At 37.2% G+C, this 17,254-nt stretch overlaps 1 long non-coding RNA gene across 1 annotated transcript in view; it reads right to left on the reverse strand.

The window, feature by feature from the left end:
- Window positions 1-9,319: 9,319 nt before the first annotated feature.
- LOC128317199 (uncharacterized) overlaps window positions 9,320-17,254 on the reverse strand; it is a 74,261-nt gene continuing 66,326 nt past the window's right edge. The window contains exon 3 of the long non-coding RNA XR_008300733.1: window positions 9,320-16,530. This is a non-coding gene — a long non-coding RNA (uncharacterized LOC128317199). The remainder of the gene's footprint in view (window positions 16,531-17,254) is intronic.

The following is a 17,254-nucleotide window of genomic DNA, read 5'->3' on the forward strand; positions in this document are numbered from 1 at the left end:
ATGTGACACAAAGCAACTGCATGTGTCTGATATTCAATGTTCTATCTGTTATCTCTGTATCACAAAGAGACAATGAAGGGTTTAGTGTAGAAGGGTTTATGTTTGAACAGCATCATAAGCCTGAACTAAATGTGCACCAACCTAAACAACTGAACTGTGTGTGTGTGTGTGTGTGTGGATAAAGCAGTTACTCACACTAAGTGAGTAATGTATCATTCATTATATGATATATATATATATATATATATATATATATATATATATATATATATAATTTGCTTTTAATTGGCAGAGTGTAAAATTTATAGCTCAGTCACCTTTCTGATAATGGTGTAAAATAAAAACAGCTAATACAACCCAAATTATTTTACCAAACCAACAAGCTGTATAGGGTGAACATAAAACTAGCTTTATAGGGTGAACATAAAACAATAGTAAATGATTTAAAAAGTTAATATCTTACCTCAAACTGTTTTTTTTCCCTTATAAATCTGGCTGTGCTTGCTACAGGGTGCTGCTTCGTCACATGTTGAATAAGGAATAATCCGAGCATGTGCAGAGTGAATTATGTGATTGGTAACCTCTTCATGCCTATAACCCATGAAATTGAAAGTGTCCTGTGTTACAACCATCCCCGGTCTCACCTATTGTGGCATAGCAGCATAGCAAAATGGGCGATAGAGAATATAGAGAGAATTGAAAGTGTTAAATAAATTTTAAAAAGAGCTAGTATCAGTACTTTACAATCACGAAAGGATCATTATTATAAGATTAAAATAATTACTTTGAACAGATGAATAATTTGTGCAAATATGATGTACTCTTTTTTGTTTTTTTTGAATATGATGGCACCCCTACCCCCCACTGACCCAGTGTTAAAAGCCTTCACTAGAAATCAGAGATAAGCCTGTGAACAGCGTCTTTGTTAAATCCCTCCTGAAGATTTTCACTACAAACCTATTGATGTGTACTGTTTATTACTTTGTTAAACTGCAGCTTTGAGAATCAGCATGAATATTTTAGCACCCTAATTCTACCACATGTCTTCTTTCCCAAAGTAGTGTAACTTCAAAGCTGAAGAGTATTACAGTAAAACCCCAAATCACAGGCAGACCCTTGACGGTTGTCTAGAGATTATTTTTCTCCTACGCCATAAGTACTTTAGAGGTATTAAGGAGCCATGAAGAGAGAGAGGCTTTAGAGTGAGGAACCTGACAGGGCTGTGCTTACTGTAGTTATCAGATTGCTTCCAGTTCTCTGCAGCTAACTGAAATGTTGGGAGGCCAACCTGCACATGAGTGACACAGGGTGCTTTTGGCTAATGTCAATGGGTATTGCAGTAACAGAGATAAAAGAAGGTTGGGAGGTGAAAAGCAAATAGTTTCAGCTTGGGAGGTCTGTCAGATAAGTGGCAGGTTCTTTTCAGCCTCTTTCCTGAGCTACATAGCAGGAGTGAAAGGCCAGATAACAGAGCACACAAGTCACTGAAGCCTGCCATGGCCATGGAATACTGATGTGGACATAGTGCTAAAGCTGGCCAGATCACTCTCTCTGTCTGTCTGTCTGTCTCTCTCTCTCTCTCTCTCTGTATGTGTGTGTGTTCTGTATACACCATAATAGAAGCCTGCTTAATTAAATGCTATTTTACTAACTACCAGCTGCTGGTGAGAATAAGAATTAACTAAATTAATACAACATTAACACAGCAGTAATCCAATGAACCCAAACAAACAAACAAATAAAATTATGTAATTCTGTACTATATAGATACTATTTCTGAATCGTCAATATGCCTTGAAAATGCAGAATGGAAAAGAAAGGGACAGTGCAAACTGATTTATCATTGTTGGCCCTGAAATTACGCTACTGCCCCATTGTGTATGCGTGATTTTTAGTTATTTGTTTGTTAATGTATTTAGGGCCATGGAATTGTCACTCTTTCTTGCTAACTCTAGACATAACTGCCAGTTTTTAAATGTCCTTCACCATGAGTTGCTATGACATTTCATAAGTACCTAAAGTGGCATGCTTTTGGTTAGGCTTTCTGTACCAAATTCATTACACATACTTTAATGTTCAACTGCCAACTTTAACATAGGGCCCAACAGTGGCAGCTTGGTGGTGCTAGGGCTTTAACCCCTGACCTTCTGATCAGTAACCCAGAGCCTTAACCACTGAGCCACCACTGCCCTCAACCAAGAGCCCTGAAAGTAAGTGTGTGTGTGTATTTACATAAGGGAGACAGTGACAAACTGACCTTTTGAATTTCACACTTATGTATTCTGTCCAGATAATGGAGCATAGCTGTTTCTCTGCCCATCAACTTCTCTGTATGGGCTGTCGTTCACTGTCAGACAGTATTTCCCAGAGGCTCATAAAGAATGTCAACCCTTTGAAACACTAAGTCACAGCATATTTTACACTATTGTTCTGATATGGCAGGAATATACCAATAAAGCAAAGCAGGAAGAGCTGTAAATGTGTCCACACCAAAGTAATTCAAGTGCAATACATAGGTATTTGTGCAGTGGCACAGTTTTTGTTGTTTTGTGCTATGTAATCTGACTCTCAGTCAAATGAAACAATGATGTTAAAGTGGAAACAGAATGTATTTTGATGGAGTTAAGGGAATGGCTCTTGTTTCAAGTCCTATCTGATTGACCACTATCAGTTAGAAAAACTAATGACTTTGTTATATATATAACAAAATTAATATTTGATGGTAACACAAGGTTCTATTCTACGGACACTGATTTCCCCCTATATGTGTGCGGCGCTGGGAAACCCTGTTTGAGGTCACTGTGACTGAATTTTGAAAACCCTTTTTTTCTTTCTTTTCTGTGATGGAAATTTGCAAAAATGGGCTTTACTGCCTATAACATCATTTACATCAACCACAACTATATATGACACTTTTATTCTTACCTAAGCTATCCATCCCCAAAGATCATGCTGGATAAGGAGCCCCCTAGCAAATGCTTGGTATACTATAACAACAACCTTGCAACCACTTAGAATATGATACCAACCTACTTGCAAAACCCTAGCAACTGCCTGATATACCATATTTACCACCTAGCAACCATCTAGTGTACCACGGGATGACATAGCAACTGCTGAGCCACACCAAAACAACCACCTAGAACACCATTGCAACCACCTAATATATCATAGCAACTACCCAGCAACATCCAAACCCTAGCTTAATATGCCCTAGCCAACCCCTCATAACCACCTGACATATCACAGCAACCACTTAGCACAGGTGCACACTGTAGGGCCTCCTTCTCTCATTCACTCAACACTCTAGAAACCACCTGGAACATCATAGCAACCACCTACCAACACCCTAACAACCACCCATAATACCAGATCAACCATCTAGCACCCTAGCAAACACCTGGAAAACCATAGCAACCATCTGTCAACAGCTTAACAACTACCTTGATATCTGGGATATCGAGCAACTACCTAAAACCATAGCGGCCACCTAGCAACTACCTGAGATACCATGGCAACTGCCTAATGGCACCCTGGAACACCATGGTAAGCCCTTAGCAACACTGAGGAATTGCTTAACCTGCACAATCACTTGTTTTTTCTTTTTCTTTTTCTTGATTTTTCTTCAGCAAATGCACTTTTCTAGTAATTTTTTTTAACTCTTAAAATTAAACATTTTGCTTGTTTTTTTTTTGCTCACCATGATGAAATGTGAGAGGAAGATGTTGCCTCCATGAACTTAGACTGTACAGATTTAATGCAACTTTGATTTTATTAATCTTTTCTATGTACTTTTCAAAAGTCTTTACATTACACTCAGTCTACACCCTTTTTATGTGTTTGAGCTTTAAATATTCCAGAATTGGAGCAAGCGTACCTCATACCTAATGTCCTAGTTCTTTTTTGTACTGTTTGTTTTCTGATCTCATTCATTACATGAGCCTATTATATTTCAGTTAGGATGAAACCCAAAGACTTGACTGAGAGAGGTGTGTGGACAAACTGCAAAATGCTATATCAGTGGATAAGCAAAAGTAGCTGCTTCCTAACACTACAGGAAGCATTTTAAAACAGGCATAAATTCAGCACAGGACAGGGCGACTCTTTGCCTCAGCAAGATGCTGTCACATCCCAGTTCAGACAAGGTTTGACAAGGTTGTAAATTTTTTTTTTGTGTGTGTGTGTGTATGTGATTGTGTAGGTTGTCTCATAAGTTGAGTAGGGTTGAATTAGAATTGTACTATTTCTAATAATAATAATAATAATTATTATTATTATTATTATTATTATTATTATTCAGTATGTTGAGGAAAAAACAGTAAAATATAATACAGTGAACTTTAATAAGGTATATGAATAAAATCAGTATATGTAAAAGGAAAAATCATTGAAATCATTAAATATTGCTCCAATGTTAAAAAATAAAGATAATAGAAAAACTGCTTCTTTAACTTGCCTTTGCACATTTTAAATAGGCTTTTAGGATTTCATATGAACCCCATTTTTGTTTTTATTATTAATAAGGGTTATTAATTATTAGGGGTTATTAATTATTAACTAATTACAGTGATGCTAATAATAAATGTATGTAGTTACAGGAGAGGTGAATGTAAGTCTGGACCCACCAGCGGATTCTGGATTCTTATCACCTTAAACAAGATTTTATAATTCACACTGACAGGATGTTTTTATTTGTTTCGCATTCAGGTAAGAATAGACATGTTAGGAACATCAACATATAAGCTGTGTCTATGCCCTTTCCAGTGAGCATAATTGTGAAAATGCTGGCTGTAATCTCCAGTCTCCTTTAACACTGTCTGGCTAAAGGTCACATGATCAATAAACTGTCCTCCAGGCAGGCACCTACTGTATCGCTCTTCTGAATGCTGCACATACACCCCTGATATTAGAGCCTGTCTTTGTCATCTATTATTTTCTAAAAGTCCATGTCCCTCCCTATCATCTAACACACACAGATGAATATGGCTGCAGGACCAACTATGACACATCATTTATCTTGGTGAATGCCACAAAGAAGCAACAAGCCAGGTATCAGAGATCCAACAAAACAACAGAGTACTCAACAATAAGCCTATGTCCTATTGGTCCTTATTTACCTTGTGAGGTCATCTCACCTTTATTATGAACTCCCCATGGAGTAGGTTACCAGGTCAGGGAGTATCCCTGAGTGTAAACTTGCTTTGTTGCATAGACAGGGGCAAATATTTGGTGTCATCACTCCCTGCTTAGAACCCTCAGAAGCCTAGTGTGTCTCTGCAGCTAACAGGTTACTTGCAGAATATGTGTTGCAGTCTTTAGCTTAGTATAAAGGTTTAAAGAAACTCTAACTAAAAGCATTGATAGATGGACTCATGTGTAAAGGGCTTATTTGCAAAATTGCTAATTAAAATTTTCCAAGGGCAGCTCTACCTTAGCGGTAGATGTAAATTCATTGAACCGAACAGGTTTATTTTTCAAACATCAGAGTGACAAGCCTCAGCATGCTCTTGGCTTGCTGAATGGCAAACTTTGTGATTCATAATTGGTTTTGGCTTTAATGCTCTGTTAAAAAGTGAACTGTTTATATACTGTTAGCAAAAACTGAATATGTTTACTCATTTTCTGTTAGTGGTGTTAAACTAGAAAACTATTCAGCTATGTGGGTAGGTAGTGTTAGCTAGAAATGATGCACATGTTCAATAGTGGTATCAAACTAGAAAAAGAAAGGTACTTAGCTATATAATGTTATATAAATCATAAAACCCCTTAGCTGGCTAGTTAATTCTAGCAAACAACCTTTTCTATATAGCCTGATGGTAGTTTTAATATTTTGTTGGAGAAATGTTAAAGTGTACAGGTGTGTCAGCTGTTACATAGTGGAATGATGTGCGTTGAAGTTCCACCCAAATGTTGTTAATCAATCAATTTTATTCTGCCTCTGAGGTGGAGATAAACATCTGATGGATTGAAAATGAACCAATTGCCAAATGATTCAATTTTTAAGCAGTGTAAAGCACTGAAAATGAATTATTTTAATGACTGTTGAGAATTTAGTTCATTTTCCCAGTTGTTTAATATTCTGTAATTTTGTATACTTACAACTTACAAAAACTGGTAAGACTGATAAACCTTACTCCAGCATACTGAAACATTTTACTGAGTTAGTGCCAGGGGTGCTCAACCTCAAGTCAGACCCTGCAGTTTGATAATACTTATTAACAAAGTACAATGATTTCCACAAGTATTTTCCAGCCTAATACACAAGTGCACAGAGCACATGGCTTGGGCTAGACAGCACAGTTGCACTCAGTCAAATTTGTGGACTCCATGATTTCTTACTGTTGACCCAACTCATAAAGCACCATAAACCCTGTTGGCCACAAATGTAGGGCTGCAATGATTAGACAGTATAATCAATTACATTGATTATGAAAAATTATTGACATGGATTTTTATAGGACACATGAAGTCTCACCTGTTTGCTGATCACCTGACCTTCTGCCTGTTTATACGAGTACTGCCAGCTCTTTCTGGTTTGTTTGGTTTGATTACTTTTAATAAAATTCAAACCTGCACCTGCATTCTCCTGTCTGCACTTTTTTACTTTGCAGAAGTGTCAGTGAGGTAACCGTGGAAACTATTGGCAGCATGTAGAAATAATTGTCATAAGGGCACGATTCATGTCTTAGCTGCTTGGGTTGGTTCACTGCTTCAATTCATTATGTTAAGAATTTTCTCAAATGTCTATGAAGATGAATAATAAAATTATTTTCTCTTACCAACCTCTTGCAACCAAGGCCATTGAACGAGTGGGAGGCATATTCAGCTCTAGCATATTCCCCTTTTCCTAACCTAAAGTTAGTTAGCTAACCAGTAGGTAACAACTGGGTAAAATCTCAAGCACTAGCTATATTGACCATAATTTGGCAGAAATTCATACTGTATCTAGGTCTCTTCACTCTGTAACTACTTATTTTTTCACACTGTACATGACATATTTAGAATAAGTACAGCCAAGGCATTGCTGGATTTGAGTAGCAGCAGTTTCGACCAGGTCACAGAGCCCTGCTATCTCAGAGTATTGTGACCACAAGATTGAATAATGAAGGATGATTGAGAAAAATAAAACATGTATGTAGTACTAAAACTGATTTTAGTTTGTTGTGATGGGGCTAAAGAATATTTAGTAGGGACCAAAGGGGGCTTTTGACTACATAGTTTAAAGTGTGACTTTTATTTTCCTAAACAGTATTTGCTAACCCAAAAAAACCCCAGATGTATTAATATCAAAATTTGACAGCACTTACATACTGACTATATAGGAACTGTCTACAAATTTAAAGGATAACTTCTATATGAAGTTACTCACACTCAAAAAGTCTTATCAGAAAACCAATAATTCATATAAATGTAACTACTCTGTTACACTAGAGACCTGATGTCCTGTTCCAGTTGACAAGGGACACATGTATACTAGCATGAGCCACAAATGAAGTAGATACAGGTGTATATTTACAGATGTACTTCTGTGATTTCTCTATAAATGTGCATACAGTCTCAGTCGTTACATTATAGTTATATGTTTATGTGACTACATAGGTAATAAAGACACTTATTTTAGGCAGTTTTATATTTATATTTACTTATTTTTTTTATTCTTATGTCTAAATTAGGTCTACATTTATTGCACCTTTTAAATAAAAAAATGAACCACAGAACAGCTGCATAAGGCTTCCATGCTACAACAACAATAAAACAATAAATAAATTTACTTCAAGTTTGTGGTCATCATACATATACACAAGTGTACATATTGCAAAATGTGTTATACCTTACACTAACTGAAAATAACTTTGCTATCCCATCTTCCTCTTCTCTTGGAATGGCAGTATTTGTTGTAAAATACAATTAGTCAACATTAAGTTACTGTTAGGAACAAGAAAGAAAACAACACAAACCTGATACGTTTACACTTGGTTTATATTGCATTATATCTTGTAACCTAATATAAGCAACATTATGCTGACCAAGGTAATATTACATTAAAGACAGTGTCTTGGATTCATAAAATTAGACACTGATGACTCTGAAGAGATGATTAGAAGATTTTAGAAGATAGACTTTTGTGTTTGCATTTTACTTAAAAATCCTGATGTCAAGAACTTCACTTCGTTCTTTTTTTTGCCTCTGGTTCTATAGCCAAATCATTTTCATAAACACTATATGGTCAAAAGTTTGTGGACGCCTGACCATCACACTCATATGTGGCTGTTCCCCAAACTGTAACGACAAAGTTGGAAGCACACAGTTGTCTAGGATGTCTCTGTATGCTGTAGCATTACAATTTCCCTGCACTGGAACTAAGAAGCGCAAACGAATTCCAACATGACAATGCCCCTGTGCACAAATCAAGGTCTATTAAGACATGTCCTACACCAGCCCTCCTCACCCGACATCAGAAGCTGACCTCATTAATGCTCTCGTGGCTGAATGAGCAAATCCCTACAGACACACTCCAAAATCTAGTCGAAAGCCTTCCCAGATAAGTGTAGGTTATTATAACAGCAAAGAAAGACATAAAAGCACATATATATGTAATGATCAGGTGTCCACAAACGTTTGGCCATATAGTGCACATTGGTATAGTAGCATTTTATCCTCAAGAAACTTCCTTGTTACCCTTCAGTGTAGGTTTTTGTCCAGTAGTATGCATTTGCACTTCTTGTCATTAGTTCACAATGCAGTTGTCTAGCAAGCTCCATATCTCCACATTGTCTAGATATAATATGATATGTTTCCTCTCCTAGGGCAGGGATCTAGGGCACTTGTGATCCTCATACTCCCTTGGCCATACTTCTGTGAAAACCCTGTGCAAACAAATTACATGGGATGAGGCTGTTCATGAATAATTCAGTGGGTAATATCTCTCACTGCTGACATAGCAGTGGAGTGACTCTGAACTGTGATGTTCCATTTGTAATATGAGAAATGCTTGGGGCCCTGTTCTTAATGTAAAAGGCTAGCCCTTAATTAGGGGCTCTAATGTCCTTTAATATCTAATCTAATATCACACAACACCATTCTTTATCAACACCTATGATTATAGAAAAAAAAAAAAAAAAACTATAGATGTGATTATGTGGTTTTGGTATGGACATAGGATGTTTGTGTGCAATTGTCAAATCATTATGGAATGCATAAGGCAGTATTATGGAATTCCTATTTTACACATGTGGGAAAATGTTTTTTTTATTCCTTTTACACACACATACACACACACACAAACACACACACACACACTACCACCCAGGCTTCACCCATCTGCAGCTTCCTGTCAGCATGTCATATCCTGTCTGAACTACTGCCTGTCTCCTGAAGGGTTCCAAACACAAACATATGGTGTTCATCACACAGAGGAGAAACAGAAACAGCAAAGCCTGGATGAGACAACCCTGTTCTCTTTATGTTAGCCATAAAATTGCATATCTGTGGCCTTGCCTTGTTTTGATTAAAATCTCAGTGTTACCGCTGCTACACTTTCACAATATAAGAGTGTACTAAACTTTCCTTGTTGCATGGGTGGTATAATTAATATACCATTAAAGGTACACCATGTGTACCTTTCTAGCTAAAAGATACATACTAAAGGTACCAAATGTGTATGTTGAGGGTATCACCCCAGCAACAAGAAATGGTACAGTTTAGTACCTGTTTTTCTGTGAGTGTCTACACTTGTCAAATCCTACCAATAGGAGGACAGCGTACCATGAAGCAAAATGCACAGGACAGCTACAAATTCAGTAGTGCCAACAGAGAAACGTAAATAAACATGCTAATGGACAAAAAATATTTTTTTACCTTATTACCTCATGCTCAGTTTGAATAATGTTTCTGTTACGCAAACCCATTTTCTGCTTCACACTCATTGTTGACATAAACTTAGTAATTTTTGTTTAATTGCAGGTCTATCATTAGAGGATCTTCATTGTATAGTATGACATGGTGGACACATGATATGATGGAGGACACAGTTTGTTATAGAATTCAACCAATATTTTATTGGGATCTCATATAATATGACAAATATTAATCTTGAAAGACTGCTATAATCACATGTTCTAAAACTGGCTTAACACTTCCCAATCATAGTAAATAGATAAAAAATAAACTGCTACTCTCCTCTACACCATAGGCTATCATTTTTAAGATAAATGGCTCTTGTACATTTAAATAAAATGACTCTGGCTCTGTTTGATGAATGTGGTTGTGATGCAAACATTAAAGCATGTTTAACGGTAGTATTTATGAGAAGCCAGCTCATGTTTACTTCCTCCCCATTACCACCAAAACCTTAATGTCACTGAGATTGAAGTTAATCTGTTATGAAGTTGTAAATATAATTGCTTGTGCATTTAAAAGGCCTCAATTTCAATTTCAAAGGGACAAAGACTTTTTTTTGGGTTGCAAGTAACCTGAGCTCAATTCAGCTTAAGGATGAATGGTATGGAGCCATGATATTAATAGATAATAATACATTTTGCTGCAGAATGCATTTCTGAAAGCACAGTGGACATTGCTAACACTTTTACCACGCTGACCATACTGACTCGATTGCTTCTCACATTATCTTGAAGCTTTCATTTTTTTATTTTTTTTATTTTTATTGTCACATTTTGTTAGCAAACCCAAATATTATGCACATTGTGTATCATGACAATACACTCAACCACTCAGCTTAATAAGAACACATGTACACCTGCTCATTTATGTAGTTATCCAATCAACCAATCATGTGGCAGCAGCACAATGCATAAAATCATGCAGATACAGGTCAAGAGCTTCAGTTAATGTTCACATCAAACATCAGAATGAAGAATAAGTGTGTTCTCGGTGACTTTAACTGTGGCATGGTTGTTGGTACCAGATGGGCTGGTTTGAGTATTTCAGAAACTGCTGATCTCCTGGGATTTTCACACACAACAGTCTCTAGAGTTTACACGGAATGGTGCGAAAAACAAAAAAGCATCCTGTGAGCAGAGGGTCTGCAGGCTGAAACACCTTGTTGATGAGAGAGATCAGAGGAGAATGACCAAGCTGGTTTGAGCTAATAGGAAGGCTCACCAAAACCGGACAGATGAAGACTGGAAAAAGGCCAGGTGATTTTTTTTCCTAATCTTCAACTGTCCAGTTTGGGTGAGCCTGTGCCTTTAATAGCCTCATATTCCTGTTCTTGGCTGACAGGAGCAGAACCCAATGTGCTCTTCTGCTGTTGTAGCCCATCCACCTCAATGTTCGATGTTTTGTGCATGCTGAGATGCTTTTCTGCTCACCATGGTGGTAGAGACTGTTGTGTGTGAAAATCCGAGGAGATCAGCGGTCCTTACGAAATCAGACATTTTGATGGCATCACCCCTGTTTTATCCACATTACATTTGCACCCAGTAGAATTTTGCACTGATTATAAAATACTTACTGACTTACAAAGCACTGAATGATCTTTTCCCACAGTACCTGAGCAAACTTTTGGTCTATTGTTAACCACCATACCTGCTTAATACAGTTTATTTTTATTTATTTATTTTATAGCAATGCCAATAAAGATACTACATTTGAGAAGAGTTTTTTTAATATATATAACTATGGAATAGGCATGCTGTTAATGTTCAGAACTCTGACACGGTCTCAAATTGAAAAACTTTGTTTAGTCAGACATTTTGTTAAATAGAATTTCTCTTTTGTAAGTTTGCAGATCTGAGAATTTCATCGGCATAGAGAGTTCTGGTAAACTGGGATGTTTTGATGCTGTCACCCCTTAACAGGTTTCTTGATTCTAGCCTATGACCAAGACTCAGTGTTGGTACAGTGGATAATCTCAACTGCATACAGAAAATTCTGACAGCATTACACTAATTCATACTGTATTCCAGATCTTTGTGCTAACAAGAATCTCAATAACAATCAATAGATCCATAGAGAAACGTTTGCAAGTACACAAAAAACTTCAAGCAAAATGAATAAATAAATAAATAAATAAATAAATAATGACTTAAGGAGGACACTTTGATTTTGCCATGGACCACAGTCAGTCCAACACTATTGACATAAGTATAACCTAGTTCTACAACCTAGGTTAGTAAAACTGTGATTTCTAATATTGCCTGCAAGTTGTAAAGGACTGGGCTAGTGGTGGGGACTAGTGGATATACCATGGACGGGCATAGACTATTGTGGTGAACTGGGATGTTTGGATGCCGTCGGCCCCCCACTCGTACGCGTTCACTTAGGTTTGTTGACGGTGGAGTGGCTGGCCAGTTAATGTCCCAGGGCACCCTCATGTCTGTGTTACCTTCTGGCTCTCCCTTTTAGTTATGCTGTCATAGCTAGTCTTGCTGGAGTCCCTGCTTGCACTCTACACACCATGTACATTGTCCTTAACCATTACCCCCCCCTTCTCTCTGTCAAGCTACACATCCTACTCCTGAGATACCAGTGATCCTGACCCTTTCTACTCTCTGGACCTGCCTGATCCACCCTGATGCCCTGCTTCTGGTTGGAGTTCTCATCATTTGGAAACCACATGCTGCCCCACATGGACAGCCTAAAGATACATGAGATTACTGTGGATGGTACCACTTAGAAACCATGAAGATGGCTTTGGAATTCAATTGATAAGAACAGTTTTGCTACGATGACTTAGGACTACAATTGTAATGATAGTTTTAGGACTGCAATTCCCAAGAACAGTTTTGCACTCAAGTCGCCCTCAGTGAACAATTTGATAACTTCAACAAAATAGACTTAATGTGAAAACTATAATGAATTTTCCTGTTTACACAATTGTACTTTTTTACCATACAGTATACAGTTATAGACAGGAATTATTTATAATTGCACTATACAGTGTCACCCAGAAGAAGATGGGTTCCCTTTTGAGTCTGGTTCCTCTCAAGGTTTCTTCCTCATATCATCTTTTTCCTTGCCACCGTTGCCTCTGGCTTGCTCATTAGGGATAAATTCATATATTTAAGATTTATTTCCTGGATTTATATACTTCTGTAAAGCTGCTTTGTGACAATGTCCATTATTAAAAGCACTATACAAATAAAATTGAATTGAATTGACATCATGCTGCCTATTGATTTTTAGGAGTTTATCCGTTCCTACTACTCAGATAGACACAGACACGTTAAAGTCATTATAAATGGTTTTGTTGGAAACAATCTTACAATCTTACACAGTAGAAATCACAATCTTACATGGTAGAAATCTATATTTTGAAAATAGTCAGAAATGACTGTCCTCCATTAAAATATTGTGGAGCAAGTGGTAAGCATCTTTGCTATATCAGCAATTTCTTTAGAGCCTTGGAATAGGGAGAGCACAGCCTTCTGGACAGGAAGAGGGAAATGGATGCATCTCAAGGGAACCCTTGGCTTCATGCTGCAGCACCACTTGTCTAATTAGTGTGGTGTTTCTTCTGACCAGCTTAAATGCACCTACTAAATGTGATTTATTTTCTAAGTGAAGACTGAAAAATAGTAGGTTTGTACATCGTTACCAGTGTAACATGGCAATGTGAAATGAGCAAGCTTAAACAAAGAGATGCACAATATATTATTTCATGTCTATTTGCTTCAACAGCTGATGGAAACAAGCATGATACAGTTCTCTAGCTCCTACCTTTGATTGACTGGAATGAAGGCTAACATCCCAGGATGGAAAAAAAAATGTTGATTTCTGGGCCAAGGTGTGTCTTAGTGATTGAACTCATATGTGGGGGTTATTGAATATTAAAATGGGTGAGCCAAAAGCTCTTGCATGTTCCTAAAGGTGTGCATTAGTGGCAGCATGCCAAGGGAAACATGGCCTGTGATAATGAAGGATGTTACTCCCGCTGTGTTTGAGCCTTGCACAGCTGAAAAGCTGAATAAGACCTAGCTGTGAGACAGTGCATGTAGCAGCGTGACCCTTATCACCGGCAATCTGCTAAAAACTTTCTGATTTAAATAAAAGGTTGTTGATTGTAAAGATTCTTCTGTAGGGTTAGACTGAATGGCTAAGTGAGCACTCATATGTTTGTGCTAATGGGTATTCCCTTTGTCTATGAGGGTGGTAGATAATGCCTAAAATATAATGGTAAAAACAAAGACGACCAAGAGTATTTTTTGAGGGAAATCTTAAAATGTGCATGATAGCCTGAAGCCACTGGCTCAGATGAATAATTTTCTCTCCTCTCTTTTAACTAGCACAACTTGAGGGAAGGGAACCATTAACAAATGATATATTAAAATGTACATTTCCACATTGTGTTAGCGGACCTGCTATTTTTATCTTTCACTGAGTAATCTCTTGATGGTTGCAGTGGTGGCTACTTCTACTATATTTGCATCATCTACAATTAAAACTACAAACTACAACTGAATGCAATTCATCCATTCACATTTATGACTAAATATATTTTTTGAAACTTTACAGAAGTATCCCTTTGCTAATTGTCCATACTGCCTCACATCACAGAATGTTATGAGGTGCTCAGATGTGTGGTCAGATAATTCTTTTGAAATGGTAAGAGATCTTTTACCTCGCCACAATGACCAAGCCTTATTCTATTTTATTTTTCTATTTTATTCATTATATTCTTTTATTATATTCAGGTTTTATTATATTCTGTTTTATCATGTATCACAGTTGCACTGTGGGATGAGGCACTAAGGAAAAACATTTCACTACATTAATACATCACATGTATGTAATGTATGTGACAAATAGAGAACCTTGAACTTTGAACCTTATTTGACATGACAGGCTAAATTGGCGTCCTGCTTCAAGGACTGCTGCTGACATTTCAAACTAATGGAAAATGAACAATTGCACATGGATGCTATTTAACTCCTACTTATATAAAAATAATTTATGCTATTCACAAATGTGTTTAATTAGTCATATAATGAAAAATAGGCTCATTAGATTTCTAAATTTACGTTAATGGCACCTGCTGTCAGTAAAGTCCCCAGGCATGTGAATGTGTCCATTACCTTAACTATCATGCTAATAACAGAAATTAAGATATACTGGATTTTTAAATTGTAGATATTGTTTTCAATCCTTTCCCTGTCCCCCTCCCACTGCTCCTCAAGAAAGCTCACATCAAGGTTATGCTTCTTTGTGCACTTCCAGCTTAACTTCTGCTGTGCAGCAGTTCATTTTTGTATGGTGTGTGGTGTGTATAAGAATGACATCATGCTCTCGAATATCTACTCTCTAACATTCCCATTTGCAGACACTGCAGTGCTCAAAATGTGCCAGATATATTTCAGTAGCTGAGAGAGAAGACCATGACAATTTATTATGGTGACATCTTCCACACGGGAATCCATTTTGAGGAATGCAGTAAGCTGCAGTATGCATGAGGGAAACACTAATCCAAAAGTTCCTACATTGACATACAGTTCAAAGTCCTGCAGTTTGAAGTAAATTTCAATCTTTATGCTGTAATACTGAAGGCTGTTGTCATTTTCTATTCATCCTGGCCTAATTTGCAGTGACTGAAAAGGAAGTACAAAGCACTATAGTAACATAAATCTTGCCTTCCTTTAGGTTGCTACTGCTTCTGCCTAATTAGTGACATTTGTGGCCCACACAACCCTACCTTTTCACCATTATTCCTCTGTGTATAACTTCTGAGTGAATTATTACTTCATGAACCATTGCTGAATCTTACAATGGGCTACATTTACTTTTTGGATGTGTAAAACCAGTGTAAAATCTTGTCTTCTAATTTTCTCTCCTAATCCATTTAACCAATTTATTAAATCTATGATCAGTATGTGAATCTCTCACAGCCTCCTCTCCTCTCACCCTCAGCTTAATTATACTACAACGAGGGTAATACTATTGCTTAGTAGTGCACAGACTGACTTTTAGTCCTTGCTAAATTTTGGCATGGCTTCTCTCTAGCTAGTGCAAGCTTTCCGTAGTAGTTCCTTAGTCCAGAGCTTAACCATTTGATAAGAATGGATGTTTCTCACCTATAATCCTTTATTCCTTTCTTCCCTGATTGATCAGTTTTGTGATTTTGCCTCAGTCTACTCTCCCACCATTGTCTCCTTAGACTTCCTTCATTTATCATCCACACAACTTTAAGAAAGCCCCATTAGTGGGGCAGATGTTCCATTCTTGAGGGTCTTGCTTGAGAATGTGAGTGTCGTAATGCAGATTTGGAGTTGGGATGGTGGGGGATTGTTGGGGAAGAGGTTCTTCGTGTTTCCCAGCCTTTTGGATAATAAACATGTTCTAGGGGCCTTGCAGTAGCCCCAAGTTGCTTCTATTGAGTCCATGAAGAGAGCACGGATGGGGAGCTGGCGTCAGGGTCAAGGTGGCAGACCGAGGCTAATGAATATGGATGCCATGGCCCCATCTGCTGCCTTCAGTGCATGTAAAAAACAACTTTCTGGCTGGAAGAGGGAAGCCACACTCCTGCAAAGTGACCCTTGTTGAATATGCACACATAGGATCACAACTTTCCCAGCCCTGGAAAAGAAGAGCATGTGATGAGGTATGAAAAGCAAATACATGCTGCTTGTGCGCATTACACAAGGAAGCCAGGTCTACATTGTTTCAGCAATATTATGCAGTTCAGTATTATGATTTAGTTGACTTTGATCACTTTTTCCTTGTCATTTTCTTTTGTGTGATTGTTCTAATAAGGATGCATCTTTAAGAAATTTATTTTTACATGTATCCTGCCTGTTGATACCTAATACATTTAAAAAAAAAAAACATTTTGATCTGTCTTTGTACTGACAGTCTGCTACTGAAATTGATGCCGGTGAGGTTCTTGTCCATAGAGAAAACCTACTGTTATGATGTTACAATTTTAATAGTTTTTCAGTCTCAGAGAAGATGTGCAGTATAAAGTAAATGAGTTTAGTTATCATATGTAATTGCCTTCATCTGCACTGTATTATTGGTGGTTATTGCCATTCTAGACTAAATATATTCTAGACTATATATATAATAAAAATGTCAGAATGTGGATATTTAAAGGCTGTAGTAATTTAAAAACATATTGTAAAAATATGAGTAATACAATTTAGTGATGACAAATGTGTCTTTTTAATATTGCACACTTGTACAGAAAATACAGTTCCAGGGCACTATGTTGTCTTAATATTGTTTTGTTCTGCATTGTGCTTTGTGCAATGAGGCACACTGAAGGAAAATCAAGACAGTTCAGTGAACAGCCAATATTGTG

This window comes from Pangasianodon hypophthalmus, chromosome 2, assembly GCF_027358585.1.
Source record: "Pangasianodon hypophthalmus isolate fPanHyp1 chromosome 2, fPanHyp1.pri, whole genome shotgun sequence".
Taxonomy (NCBI): Eukaryota; Metazoa; Chordata; class Actinopteri; order Siluriformes; family Pangasiidae; genus Pangasianodon; species Pangasianodon hypophthalmus.